General features: G+C 38.4%; 1 protein-coding gene across 2 annotated transcripts in view; it reads left to right on the forward strand.

Annotated features, from left to right (window-relative positions):
- Positions 1-9,306, forward strand: part of Vwa8 (von Willebrand factor A domain containing 8) — a 438,392-nt gene that overhangs the window by 99,775 nt on the left and 329,311 nt on the right. The window lies entirely within an intron of this gene.

Consider the following 9,306-nt stretch of genomic DNA (forward strand, 5'->3'; position numbering starts at 1 on the left):
CCCTTCTCCCCCTCCCCCCTTCACTTCATTTTCTCCTCATTTCCATTTCTCCTTTCTCTCGCTGTCTCTATTTTCTTTCTCCATCTTTCTTCTTTCTTTTGCCTTCCCTTCTCTTTTCTTACGGGCTTAGGGGCATTGCATGTCGGTTACAAGAAAACAAGTGGGGAAGCGAGATCCAAGGGTTGGTGTGGCTGAACAGATAAGCAGATTTCATTGAATGAAAGAGTGAATAAATTGATGGTGATGAGAGTTTCACTGCTCACTACTGGAGAAGGGCTTTATAAACATGGAAAAAGGAAGGAAAAGAAGGGACCCTGAGGTGTTGGATTGGACTGGAGATAACATTACCAATCATGTTTCTTCAGTGTCTGTATCAGTGTTAACTTTTCCTGGGAAGATGTGAACGAATGTTTACTTGCCCCAGAGAGGGCACAAACAACAGACTAATGAAATGATTCCAACCGAGTCTAATTGAGTGAACCAGTGAGTTTAACTGAGCTTACTTACAGGAGCCTGGACAGCTTACAAGTGGCTACACTGCGAAAGAAGATCCCCTATCCCCCACTACTCCATTATATATACTCAGAGAGGAGTGGGGCCTCGTGGGTGTAGTGTACTGATTGATGAGCACCTTGTGTGCTGCCTTGTGAGAGGGCTTGTATACTGCTTCGTGAACCTGCCCTCCCTTCTATGAAGGAATGTTAATGGGCCAATTCCTGAAAGAGTCTCTTGTGGGTAATCACAACTAACCTGATTTCAAGATGGTAATGGCCATGTCATGCCTGAGGGACAGGGTTCCATAATTATATAGGAATACATAGATATAGTAATAAAATAGTATGTGTGTATATATTCATGTATTTTCTAGTTCTGTGTCCTAAGAAAGCCTAAAAACTTTGATTGTAACCAAGTGCCTGGACATTGACATCTAAATGTCACGCCATGAAAAGGAATCTAATTCTTAGAAGTAGGGCTGAACTGAAGATTGTCTCAAGAAACATTCAAGACATTCAAGGACAGGTTCAAAAATTGATACTGTCATATCAAAATGACAGAAGAGCCAGATTGATGATTTGAGCATTAAAAATAAGTAGTAATTATTATAACCCATTTCATAAAACAGGAATCCATGAGCCCATACTGATAAAACAAATTTTTAAAATATGGAGGATGAGCAAAAAACTTTTGTTAGTGCAGAATTCTCACTAATAAATATGAAAGAAATTGTATAAATAGAAAAAAAAGATCATTATTTGGCAACCATCAAATAGATGATTGATTTACAAAGCTATCACCAAAGGACATTTTAAAGCTGGTATGTGAACTTTCTATAATGAATCAGATATTGATGTACTCTCTGAGTATCTCCCTGAAAATACTACAGTTGACTACAGAATAGGAAAGTGGTGTTTTTACACTCATCATCAACTTGGCTAGGCTGAGCAATTTGACACTGATTATGTATGCCTCTTAAGATATGCTGAGAAGAAAGCATCATTTCTCGGGAATTCCTGCTAAGAGCTGAGGGTGTGAGTGTGAGTGTGAAGAAATATAGTGTAGTCCTAGGTTGAGGGCCATAACTCCAGTTCCAGGGGATCCGATGGCCTCTTCTGTCCTCCGTGGGCATTGCACAACATGGGTGCACTTACCTACATGCAGGCAATACATGAATACACATAAAATAACAATAATAAATAAATTTTAAAAAAAGTATGGAACATCGTGTCTGCAGCTTGCTCTCAAATCATGTAGAAAAACAAAATTGATAAGTGTGTTTGTGTGCATATATATATGGTGAATAGAATGGAGCCAAAAATATGCTGCAGTGGTAGCTCTGAAGTTATCTAGGTGAAGGTAAAATTGAAACTTTTTGTACATTTGTGTTCTGTAATTTTCCTATAAGTTTAAATTTACTTTAAAATAAAAATTTAAGAAGTAGATATCCAACATTTGAAATAAAAATATTGATTTTGAAATGGTTTTTAGTATCCTCTCTCATTTTTTCCCTTGTATATAAACAGAGCTTTTATATGTGTAGAACTCCCATTTAAACTAAGGTTCTCTTTTGAAAGAATTTTTATGTGTATGAGTATACTACCTGCATATATGTAAGTGCACCTGTGTCGTGCAATGCCCATGGAGGTCAGAAGAGGGCATCAGATCTTCTGGAACTGAAGTTATGGATGGTTGTTAGCCACCATGTGGGTGCTGGGAATCAAACTCAGGCCCTCTGTAAGAGCAGCCAGTGCTCTTAACCACTGAGCCATTGCTCCAGCCCCTAAGGTTCTCATTTTTATAATAAATTGTTTGTAATACTTAGGGTGTGTTTTTCTTTTAGACTACATATGACATGGTTTCCTCATTGTATAGTGCCAGCATTGTTAAAGACCAAACCTTTGTGGTATCTCATAAATATGTATGTACAGCCTTAAGCATCTGGATTAGTAGTCATCTCCCCTGTATCCTCTAACCACATGCAGTTGTTGACAGTAAAGGAGCACTCTATACGCATCTAGAGGCAGAACTCAGAAGACTGAGGTTCTCATTGCCTCATTGGGAGTTTTTGTCAGATTGGCTATCGAAGCCAGGGGTAGTAGCACATGCCTTTAATCCCAGCACTCAAGAGGCAGAGGCAGGTAGATCTCTATGAGATTGAGGCCAGCCTGGTCTACATAGTTAGTTCCAGGGCAGCTGGGGCTACAGGGAGACCCTTTTGAAAAAAACAAAACAAAACAAACAAAAAACCCCCACTAGCTAGCCCCCCCAAACACATCATTTTCATTGATTGGTGAGTAATAATAGTGAAATTAAAAAACAGTTATTTCTTATAGGTAATGAGACGTCTAGCTATGCATAGAGGATTTATAAAATACACAAAAATTCAATAAGAAATTAAAAAAAAACCAACCAACCAAAATAATAAAATCTTTATTTGATAATGTGTGTGAATTCATAGTTTTACAATGATTTACAGCTGATTACAACTGTTAATTTATAGATTCTGTTTCCAACATGAAGAAGGTACATAGGACAGGACCATGTCTGGCCTTGGCTATAGATCATAAGTTAATTAAAATCTTGAATGTTAAGAAAACTGAATTTTTAAATTTTAAAAAAAATTTTAAATATTTATTATTTTTGTTTTATGTGTACGAGCGAGTGTATTGCCTGCATGCATGTGAGTGCACCCATGTTGTGCAATGCTATGGAGGTCAGAAGAGGGCTTCGGATTCCCTGGAACTGGAGTTAAGGATGGCTCATAGCCGCCATGTGGGTGCTGGGTATCGAACCCGGGTCCTCTGCAAGAGCAGTCAGTGCTCTTAACTGCTGAGCCATCTCTCCCGCCCCCCAAAACTAAATTTTTAAAAAAGCATAAAGAAGCAGTAAGAAAATAGAAGCAAAGTAATATAAAGAGACATTGGAGAATAGAAGCAGGTAATTAGTTACTGATGAAAGACAAGGAGATCTGTGGGAGCAGGAGGAGGAGGGTAGAGGAGCAGCAGCAGGAGGAGAGAGAAGATACTAAAAAGCACTTGAGAATAGGGAAAAGTATTCGATGGCTCAAGAGTCAGGAAGCACCTTCTTCAGACTATGTAGCTCACTTGAAGGTTTATTCTGCAAGCTTGAAAACAACTAGGACTTAACTTGTCTTTGAGTCAACATCTGAACTGAATTGACCCTGGTCACTGAATAAAGCATGTGCAACCATGCTCAGCCTGAAAATACCTTTTAAGGAGTCGAATTTTCTCAAGAAAGTAGCTAGTGTTACTTCACTTTGTTCGCTCTTTATTTTGACCTTCATGATTAAGGGAAGCAGAAACCTGATTAAAGTTCATTACAAACAGAAATAATTTTAACTTTGATTGTAGGTGGTGGAATTGCTTGCATAAATGAAAAAAGGTGTGACTAGTTTTTTTCTCACCTTAATTATCTCAAGGGCAAGTTAGTGCACAGCTCTAACTTGATGCATATGAATCTAAAAGAACTGAATCTTGCTACCATTGTACACACTGATGTGTACCTGAGGTTGTGTGTAAGGGTACTAATGCCTCAAGAGCAGAGCAGTTGGCTCACTGACATAATTCTTTTCATCTGTTTTGAGGAACTCTGACCTATTTATTATTCTAAATCTGTATTTTTTAAAGACTTATCTTAAGCTAATGTTCATAGATAAACAGTATCCTCAAATAATTTTGATAAGAAATGTGAAAATTAATGAACTTTGTTAAATTTAGAAAAAATATTTTATAGTAAAGGAGTAGAAATATCTGTTAGAATAGAACAATCTAGAAAGGGTGCATTTTTTCTCATTGATTACTATAGAAATGAATGAATAGTTGCATTTGAGTCATAACAATTTTAATTTTAATATAATCATTTAATTAGACTACAGGTTAAGGGGAAAATGATTACCCACTGGAAATGCAGTCTGCTAAAACTCAAGATACCTTTCTTTTTTCTGAACTAGCTATAAAAATGGCCGAATGACTTTCCTTCCCCAGATGGTGCTCATGATGTGATCTTGTGCTCTAAAAACACAGCTCTATAGTCATGAAATCACTTCTAGCTTTTAGTTAAGGGTATCTGAAAGAGAGTGCTAATCTGCTGTCCTTTGAGGGTGGTATGCTTGGCCGCAGTCTAGTACAGATGTGTCGGGACTTCTTATGGTGTGTCCTGGCATTCAGTCTTTCTTTAGTAGGACTCCATCATGACAGTCGCTAAATTGCTTCATTCCCTTGGAGATTTAGGAAGGGCTGCCACTTGCTCATTGACAGTATAATCTGAACCATGTCCTGCTGAGAAACTTGGAAAGATCTTGGCATTTAATGTTTTGTCCAGTTCAACAAACATTAATTGAGCATTCATTATTTGGCAAATAATGATCTACATACCCAAATCTAGAGATACAGAAACAGATGCTATCTTCTCTCTCCTCTTGGAGAATTTATAGTCTGGTTAGGGCACCAGACAGTCTAATAAGTAACTATTTTAAATTATTTTATGGCATGAAAGCATAAAGATGAATAGTTTTGGCAAAAGCAATGGATCTATGAAGATCACATTTAAATAGGCATGAGAAATGTCTCAGAGGTGGGATGTAAGTTTCTAGCTGATAAAATACAGGGTGAATTGGAGAACTATGAGAGAAAGTAAAAAACCTAGAGAATTGAGAGAAATGAATCCCAACTCGGACAAGTGAGTTGACAGAGATGCCATTAGTTAAATGAGCAAGTCAAGAGAGGGAGTAGACTTGGAAGGAAGTTAGAGAATATCTGTACAGATATTTTTCATTTTGAAGTTTCTAGGAATGTTTGTCTAACAGCTTTAGAAATTTAGATCTACTTCTGGAGCTATTTTGATATTAAAGGGAAATACTTAGGGGTCATTAATGTGAGTGTGAGTTTGAATTCATGGCGATGGATGAAGTAATCCATGGGAGCAAGAAGAATGAGAACAGGCTGAGTATTGAATTCGAGAAACATCAGCAGGAATGCAAGGAACAGATAGTGGGAAAAGGACTTCCAAATTAGGAAGGCCAGAGAGACAGAGGTGGAATAGCAGAGACTGTTTGTTTTTTCTTTTTTCTCTTTCTTTCTTTTTTAATCCTAACAAGTTTATTGGGCTTGCTAACAGAGCATAGGGTGGGGGTTTATTTACAGAAGAGTGGGTACCCCCCCCCATTTACTGCTGCACTGGAAAGTCCACACTCACATATAGATCCTGTGACTTCCTGACAGCCACATAAAATGGTGAGAGAGGTGCCTCTTGGCATTCTTGGCTCATATAGCCTTAGTCCCTCCCCCACTTGCAGCTAAGGTTGCCTGATTGGGTGGGAGGGGTAACTGACTCCCTCCTCGACTCCTTGATGAGCATGGAAAGGAACTATGACTATAGCTTGCTGGCCTAGTGGTTGGAGGACGCTTCCAGTTAACCCTCCACCCCTTCTTTCAGCTCTTACATTCTTTCTGCCAACCTCTTCCAGAAAAGTCCCTGATCCTTGGAGGGGGTAAGTGTGGGGTGATCGTCCTACCATTGTGGAAAGGTACTGAACTTTCAGGGCAGAGACTGTTCTTATAAAGCATCAGGTGAAACTGTTTTAGAGGAAACGGGTAGTAATAACTTTCACTGCTGTAAAATATCTTCTGAATGAGAAAATTTTAAGATTATTAATTCAAAAAATTCTTCATTCCGTCCCTCTTTCCACATAATCAGCCATTCACTGTTGTGTTGGAAATGTAGCAAGCAGTAAGCAGGATTGACAAGAGTTCCCACATTCATGGGGCTTACCTTTAGGGAAGGACATTAGTCAGTCAATCACTCTTACCATGTAAGTAGATCAGTAAAATATGTCATATGTCAGTTGAGGAGTGGATCTCCTCACTGAGAAGATGACATTTGGATACAGTTCTGACAGAGAGAAGCCCTGCAGGTGGAAAGCATTCCAGATACAGTTAATAGCCACTATAAAATCCCTGAGCAGGAGCACTTTAGGGGCAGTCTGGGAGCAGTAAAGACTGTGATAGGCAGAGTGAAGGAAGGAGGAGTAAGGACAAGATGAAGTCTAAAGGAAAGGGAGATCAGATTGTATGGGACTCCGTGGTTCATTGAGAAGACTTCAGCTTTCAGTCTTGAGTGAGAAACTTTTGAGGAACATCCAGTATCTCATGTAAACAGGTTCGTTCTGATTGTTGAGTAGTGAGAAGTCTGGAAGATTAGGGAGAAAGTAGAGAAAAATCAGTAGATTGTTGCAGTAATCCTGGTGGCTTTGACCAGGTGTGAGACTGGTCAGACACATTTGGGTTTAGGTTGTTTGGAGGTAGAATCAATATGATCTGCTGGAGAGCTGGATACAGGGTTCAGTCAAGGAGTCAAGGATAATTGCAAGCTTTGTAGATTATGGAATTTTGTTGATGAAGTTGGAGATAGGCTGTGAGGAGACCAGCAAGACCTCATGGTTGAACATGTTGAGCTGGAGGTGCCTAGCCAAATGGAAATGTCAAAGGGCCATTGCAGATATAAGTCAGCAATTCAGTCAGAGTGGAAAGAGCAGATCAGGTGTTGTGAAAATGTAGATGGTTTATAAAATTATGCATCTAGATAATATTCTTTTAAATGAATATAGAAAGAAAATACATGTAAGTCCTCTTAGAAACATCAAATCTAAAAGAATTCCATTCCATGAAGTTATTTAATATCTACCCAAACTTGTCAAATTAGCTAACACTAGCTCTATCTTGTCACTTCTCAAGCTAGGATTAATGAATGCTTTTGATGGCTTTCTTTCTTTCTTTCACAGTCCCCCAACCGACCTTATATTCTATCAGTTGATAGCTTCCATTAGATGGTCCCCTCCTGATGTACCTTGAAGTGACATGGTTGGGAATGTGAAGAACTTTCAAAAGCAACTGAGAAGGAAGAGACAGTGAAATAGGAAGAAAATGAACTTAAATTTGGCAGCTATTGGTGGATTTACCAAGAGCAGTGTTAATGAAATGGGAACATAGCCAAAAATCAGTGGCACATGAGTAATTTGAAAGTAAGGAAGATGAAGCAACATATGCTACTTGCAAAGCACAAGTTTGATGGTGAGCTAAAGCAAAAGAGGATGGATCACTTCATCATGATGTAAATTCTAGAAATGTCTGTTTCTTTTGTAATGGGAAAAACATCTTTATAGGAAGAAAAGATGAATTTCTTTTTGAGTTAGGGTCTTCCTATAGCCCCAGCTGGCCCCAGTCTTACTGTGTAGACCAGACTGGCCTCGATCTCACAGAGATCCATCTGCCTCTGCCTCTCATGTACTGAAACTAAAAGTGTGTGCCCGCCCCCACTCCTGGCGAAAGGTCAAATTTTTTGGAGTAAATGGACTGTGCTGGCTAAGAGGAGAAATCCATTTCTATAGCACCATTGTACATTGGTTTGGAATGATATAAGAATGTCATTTATACCCAAAACTGGAGTGATGGAATTGTCATAGTTTGAAATGGGAAAGCCTTCTAGTAGCTTTCCATCACTCACACTTAAAGCCGAAGTCCTTTTTATTGAAGTAGTGGGAAAAAAGTAAAGATTATGATAAAAATATAGATGATTTTGAGACTAAAGAAAAAAATTCATTTCTTTAGTTGTTTAACAGTTTTCTTAACCACTGACTATGTCCCATATGTGATTGTGGGTTCTGGGGATTGAGGAGTGAGACAAATAGATATATTTGATATTTTCCTAAAGGGCCGATAAGTGGGGAGTGGAGGAGTGTGTTTCTGAAGACTCTGTTGTGAAAGGAGTTTAGCAGCTAGATTCCCTGCTGAGACCTGCTAACCTGGCTTGTGTTGATTGCTTAGGAGAGTAGTAAGGTTAGTTGCTCACAGGAAGAGTTCAAGACAGAGAGGGGGCCACATATTTGTTTAGTAGCTGATCAGTATGGTCCAGAGAACTTCTCTTTTAGTGCTCCATGGCCTAGAAAAAGGTAGGAAGAAAATAGATATGTAGTGGTCAGGATTGGGCATTAGAGGGTGAGTGTGGATGCCTTACAGACCAGCATTAGTGTGATATGTTTTGTTATAAAGAACAGTTCAAATAGTATACCCCTAAAGAAAATGTTATTTGTTTGTTTAATTGAAATTCAAAACTCATTAGGTGTAAGTAAGTCAGCTATTCCTTGAGTGCAACTTTTATTACATGTCTCTTGTGCTCCTGAATTGTAAACCTCTCTGATTAGCAGGCTTCTAAATTTATGCCAGCAAATGGTGGCTCACCATTGCAATTTGAGTTCTACTGTCTTGGTGTAATCTAGCCTACTGTCTTCACTCAACTGAAATATTTTTCCTTGAATTATTTATAAGAATATAATGAGTACAACAAGTGGCTCAGTACACTTGTGTTCATTTCTGGGACATAAATGCTCTGACATAAAGTCCTTTATTAGCTTAGAATAACATATGATAGCTGGGGAGAACACAGCTTTAATCTCACCTATTCTTGTCTGGGAACTGTGACCTCTCTAGCCATGGGTCCTTGGCTAGGTTTACAGTATTAGGCATGTGTTCCCTCTGATTGAGGAGGCTTTAGGAAAATTCACTTACATTTTACAGTAGCACAAATAGATAATTTTTTTTTATGGAGTGCTTATCCTGAGAGTTTATATCTACAAAATGAAGACTTTAACTGGGTTACTATGTTTTGAATGTTGAGTTTGATCTATTATTTTCTTTTAACAACTCTGTTTTCTGGAGTTCTGTCATTCTATTGAATATCTGATGTCTGTTCATTGATTGAATACAACTCTTTCACTATAGTGATAATCTAAAA

Source organism: Nannospalax galili, unplaced genomic scaffold, assembly GCF_000622305.1.
Source record: "Nannospalax galili isolate Female #2095 unplaced genomic scaffold, S.galili_v1.0 scaffold386, whole genome shotgun sequence".
Lineage (NCBI taxonomy): Eukaryota > Metazoa > Chordata > Mammalia > Rodentia > Spalacidae > Nannospalax > Nannospalax galili.